We start from the raw sequence: 20,362 nt of genomic DNA, 5'->3' as shown, positions 1-20,362 counted from the left end.
CATTGCCATGACTTTTTCTTTTTGTTGGGTTCTCCCCCTTTACATTTAATGTCTTGTCATGCCAGATGGGTTCATTCTGCTTTGCTTCCTGGGGTTGTGCTCCTCAATGTCTGTTCCTAGGATATTGTGTAAAATTCTTTGGAGTGCTGGTTTGGTATTCACGAAGTTCCTAAGGTGCTCTTTGTCATGAAAGTATCTTATTTCTCCATCCATTTTGAAAGATAGTTTTGCAGGGTACATCAATCTGGGTTGGAGGCTGTTTTCTTTTAGGACTTGGAATATGTCACTCCAAGCTCTTCTTGCCTTGATGGTTTGTGTTGAGAAGTCTGCTGTGATTCTGATGGCCTTTCCTTTGAATGTGATTTGTTTCTTTTCTCTGACTGCTTGGAGAACTTTGTTCTTCTGTTGGGTTTCTGGAATCTTAACAATTATATGCGTATGTGTAGATTTTTTTTTTGATCAAGGCTATTTGGAGTCCTATATGCCTCACTTATCTGTATGTCAAGTTGTTTTCCCCTGCTTGGGAAGTTTTCTGCCATTATTTCTGTGAAGAGTCTTTTTATCTTATCTGCACTCTCTCCTGTTTCTTCATTGACTCCAATTAGTCTTATGTTATTCTTCTTTGCATCATCTAGCAGCTGCTGGATTGATTTCTCATGTTCCCTTATAATTTTGAAGCAATTTTTCTTTTCCTAGTCACTAATTGCAATTTTATCTTCTATATCTGAAATTCTGTCCTCACATTGGCTCATTCTGCTGTGTAGACTTTCAAAGGAGATTTTCATCTCCTGGAAATCTATTTGCATCTGTTTTATGGATTCCATTTATTTCTTATGTTGGGATTCCATCATGTTCCTGAGCTCCTCTCTAGATTTATTAATCATGTCTTGCACTAGGGGCACAATTTCTCCTGTTATCTGAGAAATTATTTCTGATTTCATTTTTTCCAGATCCCCTTTTGTTGCCAGTTCAGTGGGTCCAGGTGGTTGAGTATCAGAGTGTTCCATCTCATTTCCCTTTGGGGTTGCTGTAGGTGATCTGGAAGTCTGGTTTTGAGACTTATTTACGTGTTTTCTCATTTCGACTGGGGCAGGGGGCTGTTAGCACCTGCACGGATTACCTCCTCTGAGCTGGGAGAGGTAGGACAGGGGCCGGGAGCAGCGGTAGGGATGGTGACCCAAAAGCCCTTTCCTGTGGGCTGAGAGCAGCGGGAGGGATGGTGGCCGGGAAGCCCCTTCCTCTGGACCAGGAGCAGCAGGACAGAAGGTGCCCCAAAAGCCCTTTCCTCTGGGCTGGGAGCAGCAGGAGGGAAGGTGACCGGGAAGCCCCTTCCTCTGGACCAGTAGCAGTGGGACGACGGCTCAGAAGCCCCTACCCCTGGGCCGGGAACAGCTGGACTCAGTACCTTGGTCTGGTGGTCTGGTGTCCTCTGCGTCTTTGTAGTGTGGAACCAGGTGGCTGCCTGTCTGCAGCGGGGTGATTCGGTGTCTTCCGCGCGACTCAGGACCTCTGTAGGGCGTGCACAGACCTTCCTGTGTGCAGCGTTCTGATTTGGCGTATTCTTTGCCACTGGGAACCTCGGTAGGGCGTGGGCAGACCTGCCTGTCTGCAGCGGGCTGATTCGGTGTGTTCTGTGTGACTCAAGACCTAGGTAGGGCATGGGCAGACCTGCCTGTCTGCAGCGGGGTGATTAGGCATCTTCCGCGCAACTCTAGTTTTTGTTTGTTTGCTTGTTTTTGAGACAGGGTCAAGCTGGCCTTGAATTCACTATGTAGCCCAGGCTGGCCTCGAACTTGCAGTGATTTTCCTAACTCAACCTCTGAGTGCTGGGATTACAGGTGTGCTTCATCACACTCAACAAAATATAGATTTTTTTAAAGCCTACCACATGCTGTCTGTAAGAAACTCCCTTTAAATATAATAACACAGGTATCGGGCCGGGGATTTAGCTCAGTGGTTTCGCTGCCTGCTGCGCAAGTACAAGGACCTGAGTTCGAACCCCGGTACCAAAAAACCACAGGTAGGTACAGAGTAAAAGTACAGAAAAAGATATACTACACAACCATTACTTATTAAAAGCAGGAGTCACTATATATAACATCAGATAAAGTAGACCAGAAATTTTCAGGGACAAAGAGGGATATTATATAATGATAAATGCGCTAATTCACCAAGAACACACAGAAATCCTAAATGTGAATGCACCAATAAATATAGATTTGAAATACATGATGTAAAATCTGATAGAAGTGAAAGACAAATGCACCATTATAACTAAAGTTTTCAATACCTTCCTCTTAGCAATAGAACTATTATACAGAAAATCAGCAAGATTATGAAATCAACAATGCTATAAAGCAATAGGATCTAATTTATAGGACACTCTACCCAACAATAGAATAGTTTACATTCTTTTCAAATACCCATGAGATAGCTTATATTCTGGGTCATAAGACAAACATCAATGAATGCAAAAGAATTGAAATCATAGAGTATATTCTCTGACCAGAATCAAACTAAAACTAAGTAACAAAGTCAACAAGGAAAATCTCCAAACATTTGGAAACCTGACAACGCACTTCTCATTAATATATAGGTTAAAAAAAAAGTCTGGAGGGAAAATCTTTAAAACATAATGAACTGAATGAAAATAAAAATACAACATTAAATTTGTGGAATGTAGCTGTGCTGACAGAAGAATTTATAACAGTAAATGCTTACATTAGAAAAGAGGAAAGGCCAGTCAGGTAAGCTTCTAACTAGAACAAGAAAAGCAAAATAAACTCAATGAAAGAAGGAAGAAAATAATAAAGAGCAGAAATCATTGAAATTGAAAATAGAAAAAACATAAAATCAGTGAAGCAGAAAGCTGTTTCTCTGAAAAGATCAATACAATTGATAGACCTATAGCAAGACTGACTACGATTAAAAAGAAGACACAAGTTCCTAATAGCATAAATAAAACAGGAAATTTTATCACAGATTTTGCAACCATTCAAGGGAAAATAAGGGAATTCTATGAAGAATCCTGTGCACATTACTCAAGTGAAATGGACTGATTTCTTGAAAAGTACAAACTACCAAAATTCAACCAATATGATATTTACCATCTAAATAGTCCAAAAACTATTAAAGAAAATAGATTCAAAATTTAAAAGGTGTTGAAAAATGAAAGCTCCAGCACAAATGGTTTCATTCAAGAATTCTTCCAAACATTTTAAAGAATTAACTTGAATTTTACATAATCTACTCTAGAATACCAAAGAGGAAGGAACAGTCTTCCGCCAGGGTCCCCCAAACCATTCCCAGGCTTGATGAATCACAAAAATCTGCAAGAAAATATTAGCATTATGGAATTCAGCAAGTTATAGAAATAATTTTACAGTGGCCAAGGATTCACAGAACATAGCATGCAGTCATACTTGTGGTTATTATTTACTACAGTGAAAGAATACAGAACAAAACCAGCAAAGGTAAAACAAATGTGGGGTGAAGTCCATAGAAAACCAAGTACAAGCTTCCAAGAGTCCTCTGTCAGGACTCTGTGCTAAACAGATTGTACTAATCCCTTCAGGAACAAGTAGTGACAACACATGTGAAATATTGTCTATCAGGGAAGCTCCTTAGAAACTCATCCAAGGTTTTTATGGGGGGTTGGTCACGTAGGCACCCTCTGCCTAATACTTATTAAAATTCCAGTCTCCTGGAAGGAAAGAAGTTATTCAGCATAAACCATACTGTTTGTACAAACAGATACAGTGAACAGTCTTATCAGTCCTGGAAAGAGAGGAGACCCTCCCCAAATCCAAGTTCCAGATACCATTCAAAGATCTGCCTTGCAAGCAAGCCTGGCAAAGGCTCACAGTCAAGCCTGCTATATTAACTGTTCTCTGCACAACTTGGGAATCAGGAAACTTGAGCTCTAGTTCCAGGATAAGCCACATTTGTACAGATTATGTACAGTGAGCTACTCTTATCAGTTCTGGAAATAGTGAGAACTCTCCTAAAACCCAAGTTCCCAGACTCTCAAGAGCCTGCTATCTTAGCTTTTTTTTTTTCATAACTTCCCACGTCATTTTATGAGGCCAGTATTTCCTAATACCAAAGCCAGACAAAGAATATAGCAAAACCCCCCAAAATTACATACTTTATCTCTCATTAACATTAATACAAAAATCTGCAAGAAAATATTAGCAATATGGAATCAAACAAGGTGGAAAAATAATTTTACCATGGGTGAGTAGGTTTTATTTTAGTTATGCAAGGTTGGTTGAAAAGTCAATATTCAGCCAGGCAGGCCAGGGATTCAGCTCAGTGGTGCCATCGCCTGCCTTGCAAGCGCAAGAATCTGAGTTCGAACCCCGATACCAAAAAAAAAAAAATTCAGCCAGGCTATAATCCCAGCACTCTGGGAAGCTGAGGCAGGAGGATCACAAGTTGCCTGTGCAACCTAGCAACTTAGCGAGACCCTGTCTCAAAATAAAAAAATGAGGGCCGGGGATTTAGCTCAGTGGTTCTGGTGCCTGCCTCACAAGTGCAAGGCCCTGAGTTCGATCCCTCATACCAAAAAAAAAAAAAAATTCATTACCATCAAAATAAAAAAAACAGAAAAAGAGCTCAGAATGTAGCTCTGTGTGAAGACCCTGGGTTCATTCCCCAGTACCACACACACACCCAAAAAACTCGATAGAAGTAAAATCATATAATCATATCACTTGATGCAGAGAAAGCATTTGACAAAATTCAGCATTCATTCTTGATAAAAAAAAAATCTCATCACACTATGAATGGGGGGTGTACTTTCTCCACTCAAGTAAAAAGCATCTATAAAAAACTTGCCGCTAACATCATAGTGGTGAAAGATGAAATGTTTCCCCCTAAGAAAGGAAACAAAGGAAGGACATCTACTTTTATTATTCTCACTCAATATAGTTTGTGGATATTTTAGCCAGAACAATAAGTCAAGAAAAAGAAATAAAAGGCCAATGACTGGAAAGGAGGAAATAAAATGGTCCCTATCCACAGACAACATGATTTTCTATGTAGAAAACTACAAAACCTACCAAAGGACTCCTAAAACTAACTGAGCTCAGCAGGTCTCAAGATAAAAGATTAACACAAAAATTAATTGCACATCTATATGCAAACAATAATGAACATGGAAGTGGAAATTTAAATCGCAATACCATTACAATCATGCTGAAGAAAATGAAATACTAAAGTATACTTTTAACAAAATATGTACAGGATCTGTATGCTGTAAATTCCAAAGTGCTAACTGAGAAGTCAAAGAAGTTTTAAATAAATGAAGAGGACATATCATGTTCATGGATTAGAAGACAATATAGTGAAGATGTCAATTCTCCCCAAATTGATCTACAGATTTAATACAATTCCTCTCAAAATCTCACCGAGGTTTTTTGTAGATATAGAATAAGCTCATTCCAAAATTTATATAGAAAGGTAAATTACCTTAAATGGCTAAAACAATTCTGAAAAAGAAGAATAAAGCTGGAGAAATCACTGTATCCTATGTTTAGGCTTATTATATAGGTATAGCAATCAAGAGTGGTATTCACAGAGGGACAGACACATAGATTAATAGAACAGATTAGAAAGCACAGAAATATCCTCACACAAATTAGCCCAATATGAATAGGACCAAACGATTTTGACAAAGGTAAAAAAGCAATTCAGTAGAGGAAAGTCATTTTGTTTAAGCCATCAAATGTCTATAGTCAAGAATATGAAACTCCATCTTAGGTTCATATGTTATACAAAAATTAATTCAAACTAAATCGTGGACTTAAATGTAAAATATAAAACTATATAACACATTCAAAAGGAAACAAGAGAGCCAGGGATTTAGCTCAGTGGCACTGCACCTGCCTCAAAAGTGCAAGGTCCTGAGTTTGATCCCGGTACTAAAAAAAAAAAAAAAAAAAAAAATAGGAAACAAGAAAAGTCTTCAAGCTAGGCCTAGTGGCTCAGGCCTGTAATTCCAGCACTCTGAGGGGCTGAAGCGGGAGGATTTCAAATTCAAGTCCAGGCTGGGGAATTTAGCAGTTTAGTAAGACCTTGTTTCAAAAAATAGACTAGATGGGGCCTGGGACTTAGCTCAGTGGCACCACGCCTGTGTGCCAGTCTCGTAAGCACAAGGTCCTGAGTTCGATCACCGGTACCATTAAAAAAAAAGAAAGAAAAATTAGGCTAGGGATGCAGGTCATTGTGAAGATCCTGGGTTCAATCTCTAGTACTTAGTATTAAATAAATAAATATGAGTGAGGGAGGGACAGAAAGAGAGTGTGTGAGAGACTTCAGCACACAGGGCTAGGTGAATATTTCTTAGACATGACACCAAAGCATAGTACATAAATGCAAAATTTGATAAATTAGATGTCTTCAAAATTAAAATTTTTAGTCTGCAAAATATCTTGTTAAGGAAATAAAAAGACCAGCTGCAGACAGGGAGAAATATTTTCAGATCACATATCTGACAATATTTGTAATAAGAATATATAGAGAATTCTCAAAATTTATCACTAAGAAGCCAGGTGTAGTGACACAATGCCTGTAATCCCAGTACTGTGTAGACTGAGGCAGGAGGAGCTCAAGTTAAAAGCCAGCCTGAGCTACATAGGGAGTTCCAGGACAGCCTGGACGACAGAGACCCTGTCTCAAAACAAAACAAAACAAGTAAGAAACAATCCAATTGGATAACTGACAGAAGACGTGAACAAGCATTTCACCAAAGAGGATATGCAGGTGACAAAGATCAACATCATTTAGCCATTAAGGAAACGCAATTAAAATGAGATATCAGCATACATCTATCAGAATGGTTAAAAGAAAAAGTATAGTGGCAATACCAAAGGGTGTTAAATACATGAAGAAAATAATCTCTCATACTTTGCTGGTGAGAATGCAAAATGGTACAGCCCGTCTGGGAAAGGTTGACGGTTTCTTATAACACTAAACATATACTTTACTATCCAACCTAGATAACACTAAAACATGCACTTAACATCTGAACTAGCAATTGTACTCTTGGGCATTTTTCACAGGGGAATGAAAACTTATGTTTACACAAAAACCTCTGCATGAATTTTCATCATATTTTATTCTTAATAAGCAAAAATTGGAAATAAGCCAAATGTCCTTCAATGGGTGAACAGTTAAATTGTGGTACATCCGTGCCATAGAATACCACTTAGCAATAAAAAAGAATGAACTATTAATGCATACAACTTGGGTGAATCTCAAGGAAATTAGGTTGAGTGAAAATAGCATTCTTCAAAAGTATGATTCCATGTGTGATATTCTTTTTTTGGGGGGATGGGATCTTGATATGTAGCTCAGGGCAGCCTGGCATTCACTATGTGGCCCAGGATGGCCTTAAATTTGTGGCGATTCTCCTGCCTTGGCTTCCTGAGTGCTGGGACTACAGGCATGTGCCACCACACATGGCATGTTGTGTGATATTCTTGAAATGACAAAATTATACAGATGATGAACATGTTAGGGGCTGCCAGGGATTGGAGTAAAGAAAGGAGGTGACTGTGACTCTAAAGGGTAGCAGGAGGAATCTTTGTGGTGGAGGAACAGTTGACTATGCTGGTCACATGAATCCACATATGTGATTAATTGTACAGAATGATAGCCACAGATTCAGAAATAAGAGCATTTAAAAATGTTGAAATCTGAATATATGGATTCTATCAATATCAATATCTTGATTTTGTAGTTATGTAAGATATTACCATTGAGAGAAACTGGGTTCCCATACATGAGACTGCTCTGTAATATTTTTACAACCCTGAGTGAATCTGTAATTATTTCAGAATAAGTTAAATGTAATACAGTGATGTAAATCTGAAAGGACGAGGAATACTTTAGAACTCACATTTGTTTATTATGAAATAGAACTATGTCTTTAATATAGAAAATAGCCAATATACAAAAAAGCCTACATTACTGTTTATCTAGAAATGTAAATGAAAATGACTATATGACTTTGTTGTAACTGTATATGGCAATTTCCATACCCAAAGAGAAAAAGGGTTGTTGCTAAAGATCTGTAACAGTCAGCATTCAACCAAAGGACCAGAACAAATAGTAAATTCATTCATTCAAAACTATTGTAAAATCTACTGGAAGAGAAAAATCAGGAGGAGGCTAGACCCAAGAAGCATAGGCCAAAACTATCATAATCCTGTCTGCCTCTCTCTCAGACACACGCACACATGCATGCACGTGTGCGCGCTTCTCCAAAACCTCAGCTCTGGTTTAAAGGTTTTCCAATTGATTCGGCCAGGCTCGCTCAGATTATCCAGGATAATCTCCCTTACTTTAAACCAACCGATTAGGAGTTTTAATTGTCACCAAAATAACTCCACAGCAACACCTGGATCAGTATTTGATTGACTAACTGGGAATTGCAGGCTAATCAAGTGGACGGTAAAAACGTCATACAAATATCATAAACCATTTGTGCTTGTAACTGGATAAAAGTTTTACTAACAGCCACCTTGCGCTGATTATCAAAGGTACTTCAAACAAAAACGATGTAAATCACTAGCATCCGCCGGGTTTATATATGAAGTCTCACAGAACTTTAGAATTGAAAGGGGCTATGAAAAGCTATTTGCTTTTCGGTGGAGCAAAGCGTCTCCACCTCGCGTCTGGGACGCCTAGAGGAGCCGGACTCCTGGGGAGGCAGCGCGCCGGGAGGAGGGGAGGAAGGGGAGGGAGGAAGGCAGGGGGAGGAGGAGAACCCACCTGGAGCCCGAGCGCCACGGGTGGGGGAGGTCTAAGGGGGCGGAGCTTCGGAGCCTAAGGCTTTAGCGACTGCGCCCAGCCCGCCAGAAGAGCGCGCGGCGGGCAGACGACGGGGAGCCAGTCGGGTTAGGCGAGTGCGGCTGGCTGTGGAGGGAGGGAGCGGTGGGGTGAGAAGGAAAGGGAAGAGGCGGAGCGTGGGAGCGCAGTGTCAGGAATACAATAGTGCTCCGCGCCGCCTCAGCCGCTGCCTCTGCTGCCGCCGCCGCCGCCCAACTGCCTGCCCGGGGCTGAGGCCTGACGGGCCGGGCGGGCGAGGGCCGAAGGCGTGAGCTGTTGAGGCGCGGGGGGCGGACCTGACGGATCCCGCGGCCTGGCTGAGAGGGCGGGGGTAAGGAGGGGATTAGGGGGCAGGTGCGAGGGAGAGAAGAGGAGAAAGCGGGTGGTTAAGGGGTCGGTTACCACACCTACAGGACTCGCCAGGCACCTTGCTGGGCCCCAGTGTGGAGCCGGGAGGGAGCCACGACCTAGCTGCACGAAGGTAGGCGCCGGAGGCCAGACTCACGCGATCGAGGTTGGGAGCGTCGCGTCGCACGCGTTAGGCGGCGGGAGTGGCGGCCCCGGGGAGTGGGAAGCGGTTGGCGCGGAGCGCAGTGTCCTGACCCGGCCTCGCCGCGCTCCAGGTCGCTCCGGCTCCACATAGCGGTCGCCTCTGGCATCTCCAGAACCTTCGGACCAGATCGTGTGTGGGCTGAGGTAAAGTGCCTGGCGGCCCCTCTACCGGCTGGGGCAGTGCCGGGTTGCTCCAGATGGGGGCGGGGGCAGACGCGCGAGCCGAGCTGCCTTTCTCGGGCTGCAAGGGGAAGGAATTGAGCGCCATAACTGTTGCGGCTGTTCCCTCCGGTGCTCCCTCTCCGCGCACCCTCCCTCCCTGTCCTCGGCGTGGTGTCGGGGCTCGAGGGGCCAGACCTGTGGCGGGAGTGCTTGCTCTGTGGGCTTCCTGGGGCTGGATGCAGTGGGGAGCCACGGCGCGCCTTGCCTGTTTGGCGTTAGGGGGCGGGAAGAACCGAGTGCCGGGAGAGAGACGGACTGGAGTCGAGGAGTTGCGGGGAGAGGCGAGACGCCCCCGGGAAGCCTGGGTGCCGGCGGAGCGGGAGCGCGGGCGCCCAGCGGACCGGCGAACTTTCCCTTCTCTTCCAAGTCATTGTTCCGATACAGTGAGTCCGAAGCCACTGAGCGCCAGGCAGTCCACAGGGTGGGAAAATCACTTTACACGGCTTTGCAAGTTATGGGGAAATTTTCCCACCGCCAGGCAAGGCAGAGTTTTTAACTTTTCACTAACTCTTGAGCTCTTTTTGTTCCTTGCGCTGTGGAGTACACACACACACACACACACACGTATTAAACTTCCAGTCTTTTTCTCCCACTTTTCGTAGCAGAGCCATTGCTTAGGCCAAGTCTGGCTTTAAATTGTACAAGGCAACCTGCATTTATTGTGAGGAGGAAAGGGAGGCGGCAGGATCTCGAGTGAGTGACCTTAACGCGGTCTGTGGAAGCATGTTTAAAAGGTTGTATCGCAGTGCAGCCCTGGTACACATGTAGCTCCTAGGCTTTTGGCGAAAAACTTGTTTGGCCGCTCCTTTGGCTTCTGAGTTGCAAAGAAATCCATACCCTTAGAAGTGCAAGAGGGCTTTCCCCACCCTGTGATGCGTTTACCTAAGAAGCTGAGCACGAGATCCTGGTCCCCGCCCCTCCGAGGTCTGATTGTATAAGAAATCAAAACTGTTGACAGTGCTTCTAGTGGCCTGGAGGGAAAGGCGACCTCATTCCCTGTATTCAGTCTAATTAATAAAGGTAACTACTGCTCTCTAAACTCAGAGAGGAATGGAACAAAATTTAGGTAAAAACTGGTTACACAACTTAATCGCTTAGTTTAAGTAAACCAGAATCTACTTTCCCAGAGTAGGTTTCTTAAAATACCTTCCCTTCAACCACTTCTTGTCAGCCTGGGATTTGGGGTTTTGGGGGTGGTGAGAGAAGAGTGGGCCTGAAAGTGGTGTGTTTTTATTTAGTTTAATATTTTTTATAACATCTGTAGACAGAATGTAGATCTCAGTCTTCATTTCCTTTCAGTAGTGTAGTTCTCATGCTTTTATACTATCATGAGTTCAATCTCCAGACAAGTGAAAAAAGATTTTTCTTTTTTGTTTAGCCTAGTATTCTACCTCCATATCATTTTGTTTTCTTTTCTTTTTTGTACCAGGAATCTTAACTCAGGACCTTGTGCTTGCCAGGCAGACGAGGCGCTGCTCAGCTAAATCGCTGGCTTCATTCTCCCTTGGGGGGGGGGGGGGGCTACCGGGGATCGAACTCCAGGACCTTGCAATTTCAAGGCAGGTAGTGACACCACTGAGCTAAATCCCGGGCCCTTCTCTTTCATTTAAAGTGAGCTCCTGGGTGGGGGATTTAGCTCAGTGGTTCTGCCGCCTGCCTCCAAAACGCAAGGTCCCGAGTTCGATCCCCGGTACCAATAAAATAAATAAAGTAAGTGAGCTCCAAGTATTGTGTTGGAACTCTAAAAGGATAATATCCTCTCATCAAAGATTACCTGAGATCTTTGGAAAGTGCTTCTCACTGGCCAGCATATATTAAGGTTTCAGTGATGTTAGCTACCATCATTGCCACCTTTTTTTTCAGTTCTGCTGTTCATACTTTTGTTTGCTAGAGAAGAACTCAGTCCAGTATTGTTTTCTTGAAACAGTCCCTTGCATGTTCTACCTAGTCAGTTCTGTAATACGCAGTATTCCAATTCTAGAATCCACAATTTGTCTCCCACTTTTTCTGGGCCACATGGCTAGATTGGCCGTGCGGTGTGAATCTTGGTCACAGGTAGGGCAAAAGTGAAGAAAGACCTCCCAGTCCTTGAAGTGTTTGTTGTTTGTGATCAGCTGGAAGCCAGAAGCCTCCTTCAGGGTACTTGTGACCACCCTTCTGGCTGGTAGAGGAGGTTCCCAGGGCTGGAGAAAATGGTGGTGCTGGACAGTCAGCATAGCTGAGATGTATGAGTTGGTGAAAGTTAAAGAACAAAGGATGTTGACAGTTTGTAGGTTTAGTATATTCTCGTTTAATAATTCTTTTTACCCCCTCTGTTGTGTTCCACCAAAACCATAACAAATAGCCATCTCTTCTCTTTTACTTTGAGGTCTGGCTAGAACTGAGCAAGTATTTGGGGGGGGGGCAGGAAGCATAAAACATCAAGTGTTTGTGAAGACATGACATTACAGTGGGCTCTTAGAAGCCTGGCAGGGGCATAGAAATCCAGGCTAAAATTGAGATTAAATATTGTCATGGAACATAATGTGCTTACCTCCTCATGTAGCTTACACAGAACAGAAGCTAAGGAAGATAGTTGTTAGGTGCTAGTTCACATTAAGAAAATCTCTCATCAGGGGATGATTAATAAAAGCCCTTTACTTGCTTCACTTTATACATAAGTGGTGGGTGTTTGGTAATACTCATCTGGCATTGTCCTAGTGTGTGTGTGTGGTGGTGGGGGATTGAACACAGAATTCAGTGTATGCTAGGCTAGCATTCTACTACTGACCTACATCCAGCCTTGGTACTCCTGAAATGGAGACACTTGAGTACAGTGACTGGAAAAGCTGAACCATTCTGGTATGTAGGGTGGGAAGGATCTAGGATAAGTGGTTGGAAGTAATGAATGAATAAGAAGGTGCTAGCAAGTTGTCATTACAGAATAAGTAACTAGTGCTTTGAGTTTTCTGTTTTCTGGAATCTTTGTGACTTTCCCATATTATTTTTGCCTTTCCCTGTAGGTCTTTCCATAGACGGTAGCAGTAATACTCTTAACCATCAGAACTGCCTTTGTGCTTCTGTTGGGGGAGACCAAGAAAGAAGGGTCCTGGGAAAAAGTGATCCTATAGCTAGGTGTGGGAAAAGGAAGGTAAAAACTCAGAGGGGCTAAGCGTGAAGGCAGGCTGGCAGCCCCGAGAGAGTCTTATGGGGCCCTGGTATGCCTTGAAGAAGATAAGGGCCTAGTATAGGGAAATGGTACTGGGGCTTTGGCCAATAGGAGATACGTGTGAGTTCATGAATATTTTTTGAGCAGCAAATAATTTAATTTCTACCCAAACCACAAAGCCATGGTTATATCCTTTTATCCAAAGAACTCTTCCCCCCCCCCCCCAGTATTGGTTGATAGGCAAGGACAACCTGAGCCTGGAGTGTTTTTGGAACGGGTAAGAAGAGAATATAGTACCAACTTAGTCAAGGCACTAGACCTTGTATGCTGGAATCTCTTGAGAAACTTATTAATATTATCCTTTTTTAGATTTAAAAAACTTAATTTTGATAAAAAATTATAGTTATAAAAATGTTGCAAGATTGGTACAAAAAACTATTCCTTTTACCCAAGGTCACCAGTTATCAGTGGGTTGCTTTCATTTGCTTTATCATTTGTTCTGTTTTTTCCAAATCATTTGAGAGTAACCACTGAGTGATCGGCATTTGTCAAGGCCATTCTGTCAGAAGTGTCTCAGATACAGCCACTGGATATGGCAGAACATTGGTGTTCGGGCAAGGCCCCAGAGGTAAAGTCTACCAATAGCTATGAAGCACACATCTGTAAATTATGTGGAATTTTCTGGTGCTAGATATAGAAATCATTGTCAATTGTAGAAGTGTTTAAAGAGGACACCACCCCCCTTTTCTCACCATTCTTGTCGAATTTGTTCCTAACTATACCAAATTTTAATATTGCTATGAAAATTCACTACTCAACTTTGCAGCCAACATTGTTATTTAAATCATTCAGCAAACATGTATTGAGTATCTTCTGTTTGCTAGGGGTATAAGAGGTAAAAGAAGCCAGGTGTGGTGGCTTGTGCCTGTAATCCCAGCTACTCAGGAGGCTGAGGCAGGAGGATCACAAGTTCAATGCTAGCCTGGGCAACTTAGACCCTGTCTCAAAAAGGGTAGGAGTGTATCTCAATAGTAGAATGCCCTGGGTTCGATCCCCAGTACAAATAAATAATGAATGAATGTGGAAAGTGGAGATACTTCTCACAGTGGGAAGAATGTTCTGCTGAAGGGGTTCATCCATCTTCTCTGAGGCGTACTGCTCTTAGAAGACAAGGTTCATGAGGTAGGGAAGCTTATTGTGTCTTAGATCCCTCACAGGTTGTGACATCAGGCTAAATTGGATTTAAATTCTGTCTGTACCCCTTGATCTTGACCAGTTTCTTCTCTGTGTTTTAGTTTCTTCATCTGTCAAGTCACATTTCTCAGGTGGTAGTGAGAAATAATTGAGATATTAGTTGCTCTGTAAGCATTCATTTCATCTACCCCTAGAAAACTTCAGTATGTGGAGAAATAAGATTAGAAGAATTAATTAGGTATTAATGTGGGATTCGAGGGGGTTATTTCTGTTTTTTTCTGCAAATAAATGTCTAATTGAAGTGTAAGGCTTAGAAAGGTGAAGCAGGGGTAACTTGCCCAAGGTCACAGCAAAAAGGTTGAATTCCTCTTGTGAGAGATACAGCAAGGTGCCCTTGGAGCCTCAAGAATGAGCAAGAATAAGCAAGGTAAAAAGTTAGAGAAAAAAAGATTACCAGGCAGAGGAAACAACAGGTGTTGTGAGGACACTGAGGTGGGAAAGAGGTGTGGAAAGGATCCACAGAGGTTTGGCTAGGATCTGGGGAAAGAGAGATGAGGTAGGCAGAGGAAGATTGACAGGGCCTTATGGGACCTCATTAAGCAGTTTATGTTTTATTCCAAGAACAGTAGGTTGCTGGAAGGTGTTTTCCACTTTCTCGAAGCACATGGTATGTGCATGCCCATACATGTGGTACATGTACACATGTGTACGTTTTTGTGTTTAATCCAGAAAAGCTTCTAGTGAAGCCTAAACAAAAATGATACAAGAAAGTTACTTCTGGGCCGGGCATTTAGCTCAGTGGTTCTGCCGCCTGCTTTGCAAGTGCAAGGTCCTGAATTCTATCCCTGGTACCAAAAAAAAGAAAGTTACTATTTCAGTGTCTCATCTTGTGATGTAATATAGGCAATGTTTTTGGCCCAAATGTGTAGGTCTTAAGCAGTTTTTACTGTCCACCATGTACATAGCTTAAAAAATAGTTGTTGTGGTGCAGGAAGAAGCCTGTCCTTCAGAATGCTGCTAGAAAGAAGTTTAATTGGACTCATGTGTATCTGATAGTTTTTAGACCACATTAAGGGAGCTTTTAGCTTTTGCTAAGTCCTTGCAAAGAAGTAAAAAATTTGAATTGGGAGAAAAAGTAATTCCTGGAAACATGGGTTGTTGTTCAGTGTTCGAAATGGAACTGTTGAGTATGCCTTGTTTAAATATATAATGATAAAGATACTTCAATGACTGAATGGAAATTTGTCTTTCTTGTTGTGTGTATGTGTGTGCATGTACGCATGTGCACACCATCTGTGATAGCACATTTGTGAGAATCTGGAAAGACAAGAAATTTTCAATAATTTATTTTTATTCAGGTACTGAAGGATTTATGTTTGAATCTGTTTCTTATGTACAGAGTAAACTGCACAGGAAGAAAATCAGTGTTCTCTTTCCCTTGGCATATGTACTGGGCCACAAGCATTTACTTTTAAATAGCTTGTGTTAATTAGATTTTTTGGGAGAAGAGGGTGGTTAAGTTGGTATCTGGATGATATAGGATGGCCTCATTCATGTATTTGGTAGTTGACAGGCTGCTTGGTCTAGGTAGGAAGCCCTAAACTTTACTTATCTCCATTCTACATGGTCTCTCCTTCAGCTGACTTGTTAACATGTTCTCAACGTCTCAAGGAGTAGCAAGTGAGCAAAAGCACCAGTGCACAAGCACTTTTCAAGTGTCTGCTTGTGTCACATTTGATAAATCACACAAGTGCATCCATGAGCTAGCCAAACCACACAAGTGCTTCAATGATCTAGCCCAGAGTCATTGTGGAAAAGGAACATTTGAGGGTGTGGATATAAGGAAATGCAAAAAAATTGGGGGCCATTGCTGCAGTAGTGCATAATAACTAGTAATGAAGTTCGCTCTTTCGATAAATCTTGTTAAACAAGAATATAGTATATTCTAAAGATTAATATGATTGTACCATTAGTAATATCTTCTTTTGTACTGGATATAAAGTAGAACAGTGCTGTTTTGGGAAGAAACCAAAGGGAGACAGTGTAGTTTGGGATGTAGGTATTCTTGAGTGGCTCAACAGCTCACTGATCTGGTATAGCTATTATCAAAGGAGCCCCTGGGTTTTCTCAATCCTTGTTCAAGCTTTATTAGAAAACTCTAGTGTAAAATAGTTTCTCTGGTGTGAGAAACTGAAAGTGTAAAGGACTAAAAGGTAAAATAATGTGAAATAGGAAGAAAAGGGGCAAAGGGGAAGTGGGAGGGGTAGGGGAAAGGAAAGGGGATGGAATTAATATGAAAAAATAGAAATAAAGTCTTTGTAAATAGGAGTGGAGGGGTTGAAGGGAAGGCAGGGGAATGGGGAAAAAGAACCAAGATAGATTACGTAAAGGTACAAATTTCTAATAATGAATGTCGTTATATTGTATACTTAAAATGTACCAATAAAATTAATTTTTAAAAATAAAATCATAAAAAAGAAAACCCTAGTGTACTAGACTGTATATTAGGTTTTGTAGTTAAGCAAAAAGACTTACTTGGGGATCTACTACCACCTAAGAAATGAAACATTTGCAAGTTCTCCTTGAAACCTTTATGTGTTTTATTATTTTTTCTTTAAGAGAAAAATTCTTATTTGGGTAGTCCAATAAGGGCATAAAAGTCTTCGTAGATGTTTTATTTGACCAAGATTTATCTATCTGTGGTTGCAGTGAGTGGCCAGGAACCACCAATTTGGAGCATCAGCTTTTGACCTTTGCTCAGGAAGATATCAGAGGTAACATTCTTCATATAACTAACATAGACTTTACAACAGCTTGAGTCCTGAAATGTATTACATAAAAATGTAACTGGACCCTACAAAGCGCAGGTGGGAAACTGAGTATAAGACTCATTTTATACATCTTAGAGGTATATATTTTTCCAGAAAATTATTTGGTGATAGCATCTTAGCTTTTCTTCACAACTCCTAGGACAAAAGTTAGAAATGAAGCCAGGGATTTAGCTCAGTGGTTCCAGCACCTGCCTTACAAGTGCAAGGTCCCGAGTTCAATCCCCGGTACCAAAAAACAAAACAAAACAAACAAAAAAAGAGTAAAGAAATGAAAAATTCCTGACATTTTAAAAGTCAGTGACTTCGAAAGAGCCATCAGAATTTATAAAAGGGCTGGGGATGTAGCACAAGGTCCTGAGTTCAATCTCTAGTACCAGAAAAAAAAAATTTTATGAACACATAATTTGACCCCAAAAACAACTTTCAGGAATTTACTCAACAAATACCTGCATGTTAATTAAGTATCATTTACAATAGCAAAAGATTAATCTTACCTTAAGTGTCACTCAAGGCTTTCTTAGACAGTGAAGTGTTATCTTGATATTGTGTACAGAGGTGACAAAAAGCAAGAAATAGAATGTGTATTGTATACTATTTGTGTAAAATAGTGAATGAGGACAATATATGGATAATTTGCTTACATAGTCAAAATATTTGTGGAAAGATTCAAGACACTGATAGTTTTTATAGTTTTGAGGCTTGCGTGGCTGGGGGTAGAGGATAGGAGGGAAGACATCATTGTATAAATGTTTATGTGTACCATTTGAATTTTAAGCTGTATGAATGTATTTCTTTCAAAAATTAAATCCATGTTTATTTTTTTTAAGTGATGATATGTGGTGATGGTGGTGTGGACTTTCATGGGCTCCTTCCCCAGTTGACCTAGTCAAAGTTAATCCTGTTCAAAAAAATATTCAATCAGTTTTTTTTTCCTTAGAAATGCCTCATTATGGTGTACTTCTGATTTTTTTTTTTTGGTGGTGCTGGGGATTGAGCCCAGAGTCTTCCTTGTGCTAAGCTTATGCTCTGTCACTAACTGTAGGGAACAAGGAAAGGGGACATTACTAGAACCTCTGCAGTAAGTCCTAGTCTCCTGCAAGCCATGGCAGCACAAGGCAAATTAGAGGAAAGGTAGAAAAATGAGACCGAGAAGAAGCTGAGCTTTGGGTCTGATCAGTGCTGCTCTGGGCGGCAAAGATGAAAGCCCCCAGCTTACGCACGTTTTGTTCAGTACATCGGAGAAACAAATGTAACAAATGACTTGCAGAGAGTTCAGTACATCCTGCGTAAACAAGATGTGACAATCCAAGAACAAGGAGGAACTGAGTAGATGTTTGTTCCTCCCAGGTTGTTTTCAGCTCCCAGGATGTTTCTTGTCCTGGAGAATCACAGCATCACCAGATCATTGAGGTCTCAGTTGTGACCGGAGGCCAAAATGGAATTATGTCTCGGAATTCCATAGCTAGGCTGTAGGCAGGAGAATTAAGCTAACCAAATGATTTTTCCCTAAAATTATGTAGCATTGCTCCCGACAACTAACCTTGATTTTTTTGTTTGTTTTGGTATTGGGGATCGAACTTGAAACCTTGCACTTGCCAGGCAGGCGCTGGAACCACTGAGCTAAATCCCCAGCCCCCTAACCTTGAATTTTTGACTATAGTCTTGCCTTTTCAAGGATGCCATATGTGTGGAATCATAATATGTAGCTTTTTTTGGTCTGACTTATTTTACTTGATTTATCCGTATTATGTGGACTAATAGCCTGGAACTTCTTATCACTAATATTCCATTGTATGTATGCTTTGTTCATTCACCTATTGAAAGAAACTTTAGTTCTTTCCAGTTTTTCAAAAAATTATGAATAAAGTTGTGGTAAAAATTAGCATTGTGTAGTTTTCATTTCATTTGCTTAAGTACTTAGAGTTGGTGGGTCTTTTTTTTTTTTTTGGCAGAAACTGCCAAGGTGTCTTACAGAGCAACTCTACTATTCAGTATTCTCCCTAGGCATGAATGTGATTTATGTGTTAAGGTTCATTCTTCTGTGTGGATCTTCAGTTGTTCCAGCACCGTCTGTTAAAGAGAATATCCTTTTTCCATAGAATTGCCTTTGCACTTGTACATTTATTCTGGGCTCTGTGAAGCATTAATCTGTGAGCCTGTCATTTTTCCATTGACACCTTTCCTCCCTCCCTTCTTTTTTTTTTTTCTTCATTGTTGGGGATGGAACACAGGGCCTTGTGCATCCTAGGCAAGTGTTGTATCACTGAGCTACACTCAGCCCTAACACACTACCTTGATTACTATGGCTTTATAGTTAATCTTGAAATCAGATAATAAGAGTACCCTGGCCTTTTCTTCTTTTTTAGCATTGTAGTAACGAGAGGGGAGCACTTGTCTCAATCGTGAGAAGCATTCCATCTCTCAACATTAAGTATAATGTTGACTGTAGAGTTTGGGGTTTTTATTCGTTTCATACCCTGTCATACACTAAGCAGTTAATCTAGGAGTCTTGAGGATTTTTAGAAGACCTGCTTACAAGATTGGCCCCCTGGCTGATATATGGGAAATTGGCTTTTCAAGCATTTTTCAAAATAAAAGATTATGTTCTGCCCTCATTTATTTTTTCCAGTGTTCTTTATTTCTTTTATTAATTCTAGTTTCCTTTAACATTTTTTAGGGCAGGTCTGATGCCAGTGAATTCTATTTATTTACATGAGAAAGGTTTCATTTTCCCCCAATTTTGAGGGACATTTTGTGATGGTTTCTGATAAGAAACTGTACTGTAGTTCTTACTCTTTTTCCATATAGCTAATATGTATTTTCCCCCTCTGGCTACTTCAAGAGTTTCTTTTTGTCTTTAATTTTCAGCAGTTTGAATGTTATATGCTAGGTGTGGCTTTAAAATTTTTTTCTATATTTATCCTGCTCGATATTCTCTGAAGTTCTTATATCTATTGCTTGTTGTCTGTCACTAATTTTACAAAGTTCTCAGCCATTTTCTCAAATAATTCTTCTGCCCCATTCTTTTTTTCCTCCTCGTAAGATTCCAATTAGAAGTTTGTTAGTACTGTTTGCTGTTGCCTCACAGTTCTTAAATGCTACGCTTTATTTTTTCTTCTCTTTTGTCTCTTTTTAAAAATTTTTATTGACCAGTTCAAAAAATATGATCTTGAAGCTCACTGATTTCTTTTCTTGCCTTCATGGAGTGTACTGTTGGAGGGCATTATGGGTTTGTTTTTTTTTTTACTGTTTTCTTTATTTCTAGTATTTCCATTTGATTCTTTCTTATAGGTTCCTTTTTTTGCTGAAGTTGTCTGTCTGCTCTTTCATATTTTTGTTTTTTCCATTAGGGTCTTTATAAATTATAATTCTTATTTCATTTTTGATAGTCCTGGTGTCTGTGTTTTACTGAGTTTGGATCTGATGATTACTTCATCACTTGGAGTATTTTCTTGTATTTTGTTATGGCTCATAAGACTGCTGGAAGCTGAACGTGGGCAAGAGGTGCTGAGGAAAATGTTTGATATGTTTAGAGAAGAAAGTAAGTTCTTTTCCGGTAGGCATTTAGTGTGGAGATTTG

The 20,362-nt window shown here is 40.9% G+C and overlaps 1 protein-coding gene and 1 long non-coding RNA gene across 36 annotated transcripts in view; one reads left to right on the top strand and one right to left on the bottom strand.

The window, feature by feature from the left end:
- The window catches only part of LOC110347057 (uncharacterized), a 45,655-nt gene extending 35,983 nt beyond the window's left edge, over window positions 1-9,672 (bottom strand). For both annotated transcript variants that reach the window (XR_002391415.2, XR_015442455.1), the window contains exon 1: window positions 9,341-9,672. This is a non-coding gene — a long non-coding RNA (uncharacterized LOC110347057). The remainder of the gene's footprint in view (window positions 1-9,340) is intronic.
- Jade3 (jade family PHD finger 3) overlaps window positions 8,831-20,362 on the top strand; it is a 150,633-nt gene continuing 139,101 nt past the window's right edge. For 5 of the 34 annotated variants that reach the window (XM_087189958.1, XM_087189951.1, XM_087189954.1 and 2 more), the window contains exons 1-3: window positions 8,831-8,908; window positions 9,249-9,316; window positions 9,459-9,531. The gene's annotated coding sequence lies outside the window, so the exon portion shown is untranslated. The other 29 variants (XM_087189959.1, XM_087189952.1, XM_087189947.1 and 26 more) reach the window with 18 other exon arrangements.

This window comes from Heterocephalus glaber, unplaced genomic scaffold (assembly GCF_053883595.1).
Source record: "Heterocephalus glaber isolate CG9 unplaced genomic scaffold, H.glaber_assembly_v1.0 deba00001547, whole genome shotgun sequence".
NCBI classification, from domain to species: domain Eukaryota; kingdom Metazoa; phylum Chordata; class Mammalia; order Rodentia; family Bathyergidae; genus Heterocephalus; species Heterocephalus glaber.
The sequence above is the reverse complement of the archived record's forward strand: the minus strand, read 5'-3'. Positions and strand labels throughout refer to the sequence as shown.